Source organism: Pelobates fuscus, chromosome 11 (genome assembly GCF_036172605.1).
Source record: "Pelobates fuscus isolate aPelFus1 chromosome 11, aPelFus1.pri, whole genome shotgun sequence".
Taxonomy (NCBI): Eukaryota; Metazoa; Chordata; class Amphibia; order Anura; family Pelobatidae; genus Pelobates; species Pelobates fuscus.
The window spans coordinates 3,927,036-3,940,430 of NC_086327.1; positions in this window are offsets into that span (position 1 = coordinate 3,927,036).

Sequence of the window (13,395 nt, forward strand, 5' to 3'; positions counted from 1 at the left end):
GTTCCTTTAATACGTGGCACCTGGACTGTCTCTTTAAATTAGAGCGTTTGTGCCTCTGTTTTAGACAGGCTACAGGACATATTGGTATTAAAGTTCAATTAGTCAAACTGAACTAAACTCCATACATGTTTTATAACTATTTTCCTACATGGTATAATTCGATAACGTATTAAATAGATGCAGAGCGATACAGGCTGAAAAACATATCCACATTGTTACCGTTCTGACAGTAAAGGACCCTTCCATCGGCCCTATGTTAAATCCAATTCTTTATGTCTTAAAATGTAACATTGTCTCCTTTCTCCAGTGATATTAATGAACAGGTAACTAGAGGACGATTTGTACTGGCTAGGTGTATATTTGTACAATGGTATCCCATCTGAGAGACTTTATTTCGAAAGTGAAGCTTACGTTTTCTAGTCTTTAATATCTTCCATTCCCCTATTTTGTAGACTGTCTCTGTACTCTTTCTAATTCTATGACATCCTTGTTTAGAACGGGCATAACTGCACTACATGTTAAAGGTGGAGTCTTAAAGAAACACTGTAGGGTCAGGAACACAAACATGTATTCCTGACCCTATAGTGTTAAACACATGATCTAGCTTCACCTGCCCCCTCCCCTGCTCCCCCTTTATCCTCCATAAATATAGTAAAATCTTACTTTTATTTCAGTCTGCTGCTGCTGGCTCTGCCCCTGATCTGGTTGGCTGACATAATCAGAAATGGTGATCTGAGCCAATCACAATGCTTTCCAATGGTGGATGTGTGGGTTGTACTTTTGATTAGAGGTGTGTAAGAGTAGACTGTGTGAAGCCCTTTCCTCCTGATTGAGGTGCAGTTTATCTGTGTGCTGTGTAGGCTACTCTGGAGTGGTAGTAACCATAATCTAGGGATTGTCCGGCGGGGGGGGGGGGGGTTAGGTATTGTGTCACAGTATGCCTTACGTTGTTGTGCTTGTGGGCCAGTGCGACCTTCTGATGACACGTGTATATGTTTGAACGGTAGGGGCCTGAGTGGCCCTGGTCAGTAACAATGTGTAGAAACAGTAGGACCAAACTCTAAACATGGGAAAATAAAGACAAATGAAGAACTGAAAACTCTGCATAGCCTTTGATCAAAGGGGGCTTCCAATCCTGAGGTGATTTTGTGTGTGGTCCCCTTATGAGTGACAAGGAGGGATCATGGGGTACCCCATCAGTATGTCACCCCTGCTGTATGTAGGTGACTGGTGAGGTTGCTGAGTGTCTTCCTCCACTGTAGTGTGGCTTTAGTTAGGTGTTGGTAAAAAGTCAGTTGGGACTCTTCAAAACTGAGTGGAGTATTGCACTTTATTGCAGCCTATATGTGAGTTTTACTGTTTTATGGTAGAGTGCATTGGATGATGACATCTCCTACAGGGGGTGTAGGAGATTTGGTTGACATGGGTGGGCGGTAGATCCCAGCAAAGTTGAGTTCCATCCTTACCGCTGGAGGTAGTATTGATTGCATTATCCTCTTGTGCTGACATTAGTGTTGAGACAATGTGTGGGATGTGCTGTAGTTGGAGGATAGACTCTTTCAGTGTGGAGATTTCACCCTGGGTCACCTTTACATCCCCTTCTGTGTTCACCACTTTCTCAGTGATCTGTTGCATGCTTGTTTTGAGGGCAGGTAAGTCTGCAGCCAGGAGACTTTGTATTTGCTGCAGCATATTTTGCCAGTGCTGCAGATCTTGTTTGGATACAGGGTCTGTGCTTTCCTCCCACTGTTGTGGTCGGTGGGTGTGAGGCTTGCTTCTGAGGATTAGCCTGTGGGCATGTTGTGGTGTCTGGGCCCTCCGCGGCTGCTATCTTAGCTTTAGCTGCAGGAGCATTGTGCATATATTGGGCTCTACAGCTGCCGTACCTGGTTAGGGCTTCTGGGTTCTATGCCCCATCGCTCGGACAATGTGGTCGGTGCTTTGCTGTACCTGGTCTCCCGTGTCTTGCCAAGCAGATGATCCAGGCTGTAGAAGGCCGGGTTGAGGTAGGCCCTATCTCTGCCCTTTTGCTTAGCCTGTTTTGGAGTGTACCAGAAGGGCATTGGGTGATTGGGTCTGGCACATTTGGCTCCAGATGGCTTGGGTAATTCGGGATTGTAGGGTGATTGATTTTGTAAAGTCGGGAGCAGACAGAAATGGCATCTAGTCCGACTCTCTGTCAAGCTTCGCCCCCCCCTTTTTTTTACTAAAGATACAGATATAACTTCTCCAGTTACTAAACTCCTGGGGAAATCTCACTACCTACCTCAGTGTTTACTCACATTGAACATCTCATCAAACTCAGGAAAACTCTGCTATGATTGAATACATATCTCGAGTTCTACACCACTAGCACTCTCAATCAATAACTGAAAACGCATCCATTGTTACATGTTTTATCTAATTATTCTTAATCAATACAAGTCTAAAGAAACATTAGTCATTTCTTTTTAATATTTTCTTATATATCAAGTCAGTTACAATGTCCCACTATGTTGTCTTCTGTTGAGTGGATAACAAATGGTTTGTTAGTTTGTTCCTATTCAATAAATTGATGTGTTATTCCTGCGTGTTAAGAGAGAGAAGTTAGAGAGAGAGATAGAGTGAGAGAAGATAGAGAGTGAGATGAGAGAGAGAGAGAGAGAAGAGAGAGATGATAAAGAGATAGAGAGAGGAGAGAAAGAGAGAGAGAGAGAGAGAGAGAGAGGGAGAGAGAGGAGGAGAGAGAGAGGAGAGAGAGAGAAGATGGAGATAGAGAGGAGAGAGAGGGGATAGAGAGAGAAGGAAACAAAGAGTGGATAACGAGAGACAGGGCCGGCCGTAGGCCATTAGGCGCCCTGTGCGAAAAGTCTTCACAGCGACACCCCCTCGACCAAGTTGCCTGTATGCAGTCACACACACAGGCAGTCACACTAACAGTTACAAGCAGACAGTCAGTCACACTCAGTTACAGGCAGACAGTCACACACACACACACACACAGTTACAGGCAGTCAGTCACACAGTTTAAGGCAGACAGTCACATACAGTAACAGGCGCACAATTACAAACAGTTACAGGCACACACACAGTTACAGGCATACAGTCACACACATAGTCACAAGCAGACAGTCACACATACTCCATTACAAGCAGTCATACACACTCGCACACGCTGATAGGCACACACACACTCGGTTAAAGGCAGATAGTCACAGGCACACACAAAGTCAAACTGTCACACACAGGCAGGCAGACAGCCACACACACACACACACACACAAACACATACACACACACAGAGGCAGTCACACAGACAGACAGCCACACACACACACAGAGGCAATCACACAGACAGACAGACACACACACACAAACACACAGGCAGGCAGTCACACAGACAGATAGCCACACACACACACTGTAAGGAAACCTAGGATATCCAATCCCCATTCGGTAGTTTCCCCCCGAACCGCCAGAGCATCAGTGATCACAGCTCTGCGTTCGGTAGATGCAATAAACAAAAATCCATACGAATAAAATAGCTTAACAAGATGATTCCCTTAATAAAGCATACGAATCCCCAAACATCAGCTGAAGTCTAGAAGAAGGGTGCAACAGAACTAGCTTTTATGCAAGTCCCCATGCAAGGGGACATCCCACAGGGAGGGACAAAGATACATCCAATCATTTTACAAGAAAATGTAAAGCACTCCCAGCACAAACATACAATTCCCTCCCCCTAGTCCTGGAGATAATCAAGTCTGATAAAGTAATAACTTGATTATCTCCAGGCAGAAAAATTACAGCTTTCCCCAACATTTAGAACACCCCTTTAGGCATATGGTATCCCCACACAATATGTCCCCTGATAGCCCCGATCTGGGTGACCAACATATTCAAATTTCACCCAGATCGGTTCAGGGGTTCTCAAAAAATATGGAAGTCTTTTGTGACCGGCTAACCGCGAGGTGGCTGCCCAAAATAGTTCCATAAGTTTGGGTAGTTTTGCCAGTCTATTTCGTTAAGTAGAAAAAAACGAATAATCCCACAAAAGGTTTCCCCTGGCTCTTAGTAGCGATTGTTCCCCTCATTCGAATGAACAAAAGTACCGAACAGCGCTCTTCTAGCTGTTCGGCAAACAAAGATCCAGCGTTCGTTTGTTGAGACCGGTGTTCGGGAAGTCGAGTGTCCCTAAACTTCTTCCTGTATGCCTCTGGGGTTACAGCATATCTGGCAAACAAAATGTCTTTTACTTTGCCATAATTGTGTATGTCCCCATCAGGTTCTGCTCGCAACGCCTCTGCTGCTCTTCCTGATAGCTTGCTGCTAAGTACTGCAGCTCATTTTGTGGAGTCTAATCCCTCCAGCGCACATTGACTTTCAAAGTCTTGTAAATAACTGTCAATTTCCATGTTATTATCATTAAAAGTTTTAAACGCTGCGTAGTTTACCTTCGGTGGTAGGTCATACTTCCCGGGGAGTGTAGCAAATCCCCCTGTACCGGTCTGTCTCGATCCTCTCGCTCTCTTTGAGATTGCCTGGCTTGTGCCATGACCTGCAGAACTGCCTCTGTTGATGGATTGTGTCCCAATACACTGAGCATCCATCTGATATCCTTCTGCATCTCGGTTTCTTCCTCGTGCTCCATCTCTGTATTACTGGTTCTGTCGCTCTGTATTAAATCCGCAATTAACGTGGCTTTTGTCTTGTTACTTGCCACTACGCCTCAAGCTTCCAGTAAATCTTTTAGCGTGGATCTTTTAAGTAGCTGGTATTGCTGAGCCATTCATTCCTTTGCTTGGTTCAGAACGTCCATTCGGGATTCGAATCCCACCTCTGCAACCAGTTGTAAGGAAACCTAGGATATCCAATCACCATTCGGAAGTTTCCTCCCGAACTGCCAGAGCATCAGTGATTATAGCTCTCCATTCGGTAGATGAAATAAACGAAATCCATAAGAATACAATAGCTTTACAAGATGGTTCCCTTAATAAAGCATGCAAACCCCCAAACATCAGCCGAAGTCTAGAATAAGGGTGCAACAGAACTGGCTTTTATGCAAGTCCCTATGCAAGGGGACATCCCACAGGGAGGGACAAAGTACATCCAATCATTTTACAAGAAAATGTAAAACACTCCCAGCACAAACATATAATTCCCTCCCCCTAGTCCTGGAGATAATCAAGTAATAACTTGATTATCTCCAGGCAGAACAATTACAGTTTTCCCCAATATTTAGAACACCCCTTTAGGCATATGGTATCCCCACAAACAATATGTCCCCTGATAGCCCCAATATGGGTGACTAACATATTCAAATTTCACCCAGATCGGTTCAGGGGTTCTCAAAAAATATGGAAGTCTTTTGTGACCGGTTAACCACGAGGTGGCTGCCCAAAATAGTTCCATGAGTTTGGGTAGTTTTGCCGGTATATTTCGTTAAGTAGCAAAAACCGAATATTCCCACAAATGGTTTCCCCTGGCTCTTAGCAGCAATTGTTCCCCTCATTTGAATGAACAATGAAATAAAGATCCAGCATTCGTTTGTTGAGACCGGTGTTCGGGAAGTCGAGTGTCCGATTTTCATTCCAGACACTCGACGACCAAGTCCCGCTGCCTTTGTTCGCATAAAAAAAGATGGCTGACATTTTCTCAGCCATGTGGCGCTCGGCTGCCCAGGTAGAGGGTTCAATTGAGGCATTCTTTGAAGTTTAACGAGCCAGGGGGGTGGTCTCTGTTCGGTAGTTACATCTACCGAATGAACAGGGAAGAAATATTGAACATAAAAGGGGGATTTCTTCACACACACACACAGGTAGGCAGTCACACAGACAGACAGTCACACACACAGGCAGGCAGTCACAAACACAGGCAGGCAGTCATACAGACAGTCACACACACAGGCAAGCAGTCACACACACACACACACACACACACAGGCAGTCAGACAGACAGTCACACAGACACACACAGGCAGGCAGGCAGTCACAAACACAGGCAGGCAATCAGACATACAGTCACACACAGTCACACACACAGGCAGGCAGACACACAGACAGACATTCACACACACAGGCAGGCAGACAGGCAGTCAGGTGTGTTGGGGATTAACACAGCTATATACGAAACTCTCTGAGATGGATATTTTGCTGGAGCCGCACCCTCTTTGGATAGACAGACAGGATCCCGGGAATCAGCCAAGAAGACAAGAGATGTGTTCTATAACCAATTCAAAGTTTATTATACAGTCATATGCATTTATACCCCATTTTCATGTTGGTGGGGGCCTTGAGCATTAGTGACATAATTTGTTTTTCACAAGTTATAAACAGCTGTTTCTAGTTATAATCTTTCGCAATATAACGCAATACATATTTGATTAAAACCAGATATTTACAAAATACCGATATCTTGGACAATTAACAAGAACATTTCGAAATCAGTACTTTTCCCGTAACTAGGATTTTATATAAATCCTATTTCCGAGAATATGAGATAAAATGCCAAACTTAATCTTGGTTCAAATTAACCCTTATAGGAACAGCTAGGATAGATATCAAAATGGATATTTGCACCTACAATTCCCCTCTTAGATCATATCATGATCTATCTTACGGTAAATATCCATGAGAGGCCTGCGGCAGAGAAACAAGAGGAGGTATATTCAGACGTGCTAATCACGTCTGCGGGACTTTCATTATTTCTTCACCTCGATTTCCCCCATTTGCTCTGTGCCATAGGCTTTCCCTTTAAGAGGAGTTCGAGCTGTTGATTTCAGCTTTTTCAATTATCTGTTGAACACATCTTTTAAGTGTACATCATGTTATCTGTATCTTGAGTCTTGGGTCAATATAGGCAAAGTGTATTTGTGAAGGCAAAGTGTTATTCCCAACAACGGGAATATTATTATTATTACAATTCAAAATGTAAGCTCGTATAGTCAAAACGGGAATAAGATCCATCCCCTCTTTGGACCAGGGTCTTGGATTACCATTCCACCCGGTGATCTGGGGCCAGGTCAAAAAAAACCCAGTGGCAAAAACTCATATTTGAGGAAAAAAGCACATCTGGGGAAACTCTGAGTGAGGGCCATCCCCTCACGTTGACAGCATTAGTGACTTATAAAACCCTGCATTTGTAAGTAAATAGCTGGGTATCGGGATTGGGAAACATTTCTTGATTAGTTTCAAAAGGCCCATTTACATATTAAATCATGAGATAACTTATAATCAGTTTGTAATTCTAACAATAATCCCAATCATGACCTTGCATCCTATGTCTCCTAATTACATCCCTATTTCGATGGTCCAGTCATATCCACACTTAATAAATGGGAATCCATCCTTGGTACCCTCAACATACATCAATGACACACATAGTACATCCATGCCTGAGTAAGTAAACACTTCCTCTCTCTCCGGCTAACTCTACAAAAATAAAAATAACAAAATAGTTCAATAGTCCAGCATAGTCCAGCATAGTCCTAAAAATAGTCTTTCAAGGAGAATAAAGAATGTTAGACACCATAAACTTTGTTCCATAATCTTAGACACCATAACATAGCTAAGGGTAGCAATATGGCTGACAACAAGACAATGTCAGCTTCCACATAGTTCTTAATTCTTCTGTTTGCTGGATGTTCACCACAATGCTCTTTGCAACACCCCAATTGCTGAAAGGGTTAATACAGAAATAGCGGCATTAGACAGCACTGCACCTTCAGGACTTTCCAAGTCAGTCTATGTACTCATAAGTAAGCATTTTAGTTTCTTCGGCCAGCATGGATTTTGACCAAACAGATTTAATTGCAAAAAAAGGTAGGTAGGCAGGTAGGTCAGCCAGAGAGATTGGTGTGTAGTCCCAAGTATCAGGCGGCACAAATACTCCAGTATGGTCTCTATAATCATACAAACACAAGGATCAGTACGACATCAATAACTTCATTATCTAGGCTAAACTCAAATTAGAGACTAAAGTTAAACCCTTAACTTGTGTAACATGTACTTCTCTTAGCTTTGCTTATATTTCATTGCATTGTCCTTTATACAATTGTAATACATAATTTCCCTTTAGAATGCCTTTGCATGGATGAGAGAAGCACTCATTCTATATAAATGCTTGTTGAGTACTAAAACACTAACATATACATATTGGAATAATTCCTAATAAAATACTGTTCTTAAACTTAAACCTTAATTTGATAATCCCAATTAATTACTTTAATAGAATTGGAATGCTGAATTCTGTCAAAAATGTTGTGGACCCAGGTAACATTTTTTTAAACCAAAGCCTTTTATATATCCCGATGTCCAAAAAGCCACCAATTCTGTATGTGTGTGATCATGTTTAATACATGCTGGAACCTCCATAGAGTTATCCCACTTAAACAATATTTTTTTTTCAGAACAACTAGGAATGAAATAGGAGAAACAAAATGAATTACTGTTGTTGCAAAGTGCTTTGTTTAATACAGAGTTGTCTTGCTTTGCTAAAATTGCAAGTGGCCTCTGATAAGGAAGGGGCAGCAAACTGTAGACATGTGTTATATTAAGTTGCCCTCACTTGTCAGGTCTTGTAAACTCACTTATTTTATTGCAGATGCCTCTATGATACCACGTTACAAATTGACTAAGCATACTTATTATTATCCTATTTTATTTTAGTTATTTCACATTGCGCAGCCTATGCAAACAATGTCTACATCTCAACTTCAGCTTGTACTTTCCCTAAGAGCCAGCATTAATACGGTTTCCATAAGAGCCAGCATTAATACTGTTTTATCTATATATAAAACATTAAGAACATGAACCATCTGTGTATTAGGCTGAGGTTGTTGAGTGTGGGTATAGGTTTGAATCTGTGGTTGGTATTGAGGAACCTGCCAGGGTGGGTCCAGGAGCACCACAGGCACCAGGGAAGCCAGAGGCACCAGGGAAGCCAGGGGCACCAGCAATACCAGGAGTACCAGTGGGGCCAGCTTGATCAGGTTCACCACGAGTACCTTGGGGTGAACCCCTGCTCTCCACAATTAAAACAATTAAAACAGTGCTGAAGTTGCCACCTCTACAAAAGTTAGACCCTTTGATAAAATTCTCTACCTCTGCCTCCAAAACTTGTCTGATTCAATCTCCTATCACCTCCCAAATGTCCTCGTCTCCCCTGCTTAAGATCACAATCCTTTGTGACCGATCCAACATACTTTTCCCTCTTTCTTTATATCAAAACAACCTGCTGTATCTTTCTCATGAAGCATATTCCATTTGCAGGTCGAGATTACCTAACTCACACCCCCTCTTTGTGTACACTTCTTAGTGTACCACACAGATATAATATTAATAAGCTTTTGAAGAATTAGTACATAAACAGTGAAAGCAGAGTCTTCCTACAGGGTTTGCAATACTGACAGTCTGGGTCATAGGTGTAATGCAGTTAGTTACTTTTCTATTGTTAGAATACATTGAAAACATATATTGCAAATATTAAAATCATATTGCATATCAAATATATTGCAAATATTGCAAATATTAAAATCATATTGCAGCCGTTTCCTACACCTATAAGGATATGGTTGTTATACTTCAATTGAGTTCAAATTGAGTATCAAAAGACTAACCACAAAAACTAAACTTTATATGCTTATCAAAAATGAGTTTAACCCCTTAGAGAGTTAATAGGGTGACCTCTTCCCATAGTATGGTTCCTTTTAGAATTATTATATTATTTATTCTCTTCTGGGTCTGCAAAATGCTTTCAATATACCAATACAAATATAATACAGTAGTTTAGAATTGCCTCAAAATAAATTGTCTGATCTCTATTAAAAATACCATTTCATCATTTTGCTATAATCAATGAGGCATATTAGATGAATCTTAATCTGGGAAAAAACGTATCCACTTCTGGTCATCCATTAATTTTGTACTTGTTAAATATATAATATAACAATTGTTTATGTTAAAGATAACGCTAAATACTCCCCTAATAATATGAAGAATGAGAGATCCACGATTTTGAAAAGCAGATTTTTTCCAGGGGCCCCCTTTTCGTGAGCTGATCAGCATTTAATCTGTTGTAAAAAGACACTAAAAGCTTGCGTTAATGACATGCAAATATTCTTTAAATATTCTTCATACTCATTGTAATATCACACATGTCCTCTTATAACACAGAACACAACGAATGTAGCAGATATCCAGCAGACATCCCAACACAAAAACCCATTAATGGACAGGCAATTAACTCAATCCAAAATAAATTATTAAATGTCACACCCAAAAGAAACACAGACATAATGTAGGTTTCCCTTGTTTGTGCATTCTGCAACTATGCAAGCAGTACTGCTTTAAGATCAGAAAACCTGGCAGCTGGACTAGAAAGTCGAATTTTGGCAAGAAGTCCATTATTACAACAGAATTTTGGAAAACAGCTAAAACTTAGCGTGTTTTTTTTTTTTCTTTAAGGATTACAACTCATATTGCTCTTGGACTAGTATTCAATAATAAATCAGTTATTTAATAGATTATTAGATTATTACGCTACCATTTCCAGCTGTATCAATACTGAGACAAATTTATTCAAATATAATTTAGAATAGCACAGCAAATTACCCATTAACATACATGACAATCAAACTGCATACTTTAAAATGAGTAACCAAAACACATTTATCACAATCACCATTTACACAGAATACACTTTTAACAGTTAGTATTCAGAACATATTATTGTATATTTTCTTTATTTTTATTTGATTTTATTATTTAGGAGTTCTGGTACCAATGGTTTTCTTATTAAAGAAGGGATCCCGTATGGCCATATAACGCGTTTAACTTAAACATTTGTATAACACTTGCATTAACCAGTTGCAACATATGTACCTTATCAATAGAATTTCTCTCCTATACGCTTATAGAACATTTGGACCAGATTACACAGACATGGTATCACCTGCATTTGTCAGAACTCTCAAACACTCAAAATATTTATACTACTCCATGTTAAAAGCATGGGAAATTTTGACCGGTCAATTTGAGTTCCCAAAAGTCATAAAAACACAGGTAAAAACCTTTGTCCATGGTTTCTGATCCTACATTCTATGACCAAAATTTCAAACCCACTTCTGCACAGGGGGTCCACCATTTGGGTCACAATCAATAAAATCTCTGCATCCCCAGACAACAATTTACAGATTTGCACAATTCTACAGAATACATACAATTTAAAGCATTTACAACATGTCAGGTACCTGTAGCAAGCAAGTTAGTTTACAGCACGAAATGAAGCATGTGCTGAAAATATAAATTTCATATTAATTTATAATCACCTACATTTACAACATGAATTTGTAGACCCCCTTTAATTAACCTCTATTTTTTCTTTTATTTATCATCACCTTCTCATGTACCTTTGACATTCCCTCAATTATTTTATTCCCTTAATTCTTATACCTGGTTTAGACACCCTCAGGGCTTTAGAGGAGCTGCCCAATCCTTTCTTCCTGGGGAGGGGGTAAAAGGGAACTCTATGGAGCAGTGGGTACTAACTACCACAGCAAGGATAGCACCCAATCATCATTATCTTTAGGTAATCAGGAGGGGGCAGTGATTTGCAGGTATCAACAACAGTCTCTCCTCTTGGGAAACAGGGTATCAGTGAGGTGCAATCTTAAGCCAATTCTCACCCCCCTGTATCATGTATTCCTTATCCCATCCTGGATCTCCCTCATATCAAGGAAAATATTTCTTATCTCACAAACATAATCCCTTAACCATACTCAGAAAATCATCATTAGCCCCGTCTTTAGGGAAGGGAGTTTCACTACCCTGTCATGGTGTCCACCCTGACATATTATCCACCCAAGGATCCTCTGAATAATCCCCCAGCTCACCAACTCTAGCAACATACTGTTTGCAAGTCTCCCCTGGATTAGGGTGAGGGTCTTTTTTAGACTGGGAAGTACCCATTTCAAACTCAATGAGAATTGGATTTGGAATAGCTGATTATTCAGTGGATAAAGAACAGCTGTACGGAATCAAATGTTCCAACAAAACTGCTACTTCTCCACGAGCTGTATCGCTTAAAATCAGAAATTCCAATCCCTTGCAAAAAGCACAAAAGCCAACAGATATATCGCAAGCAAGCAGAACAGCCAAACAGGTTGCAGGACAGCCAAATACCCATCAACAGAGTACGTAGTTTAACACAATTGCCTTTTTAATTTTGTTTTATTTATTTTATTTTTTTTTCCTTTGCTAAAACATTACAGTTTGCAAAAGTTTTACCTGTACATAACTTTACCGCAGTCTGCTAAGAGACTGAATTATACACCGCAGTCTGTCTAACAGACTGAATTATACCGCAGTCTGTCTAACAGACTGAATTATACCGCAGTCTGCCAATACCTGTCAGACTGAATACCTTTTTTTTACAACCTTAACAAAGGCAACCTCTTTTCTTTCAAAGAAAGAGGGGCCCTGGGACGTCTCCCACAGTTATGTACAACCTCATCTCCTAACCAAGGAGTGAAAAAAATCTCAAAAGTAAAATTCCCCTTTAAATAATCTAATGTGCAATGTGTAAAGGATAGGAAAAGACAGGTAAAAGAATAAAGGTCAAAAAAGACACCGAATCCTCCTACCTGATTTCCTCCTTTAATTGATCCCACTTCTGACACCAAGTTGTTGGGGATTAACACAGCTATATACGAAACTCTCTGAGATGGATATTTTGCTGGAGCCGCACCCTCTTTGGATAGACAGACAGGATCCCGGGAATCAGCCAAGAAGACAAGAGATGTGTTCTATAACCAATTCAAAGTTTATTATACAGTCATATGCATTTATACCCCATTTTCATGTTGGTGGGGGCCTTGAGCATTAGTGACATAATTTGTTTTTCACAAGTTATAAACAGCTGTTTCTAGTTATAATCTTTCGCAATATAACGCAATACATATTTGATTAAAACCAGATATTTACAAAATACCGATATCTTGGACAATTAACAAGAACATTTCGAAATCAGTACTTTTCCCGTAACTAGGATTTTATATAAATCCTATTTCCGAGAATATGAGATAAAATGCCAAACTTAATCTTGGTTCAAATTAACCCTTATATGAACAGCTAGGATAGATATCAAAATGGATATTTGCACCTACAGTACTTGGACCCATTCTCTTTAATATTTTTATTAGCGATATTGCAGAAGGTCTTGATGGCAAGGTATGTCTTTTTGCTGATGATACTAAGATATGTAACAGTGATGATGTTCCAGGAGGGATAAGCCAAATGGCTACTGATTTAGGTAAACTAGAAAAATGGCCAGAGTTGTGGCAGCTGACATTTAATGTGGATAAGTGCAAGATAATGCATCTTGGACGTAAAAACCCAAGGACAGAGTGCAGAATATTTG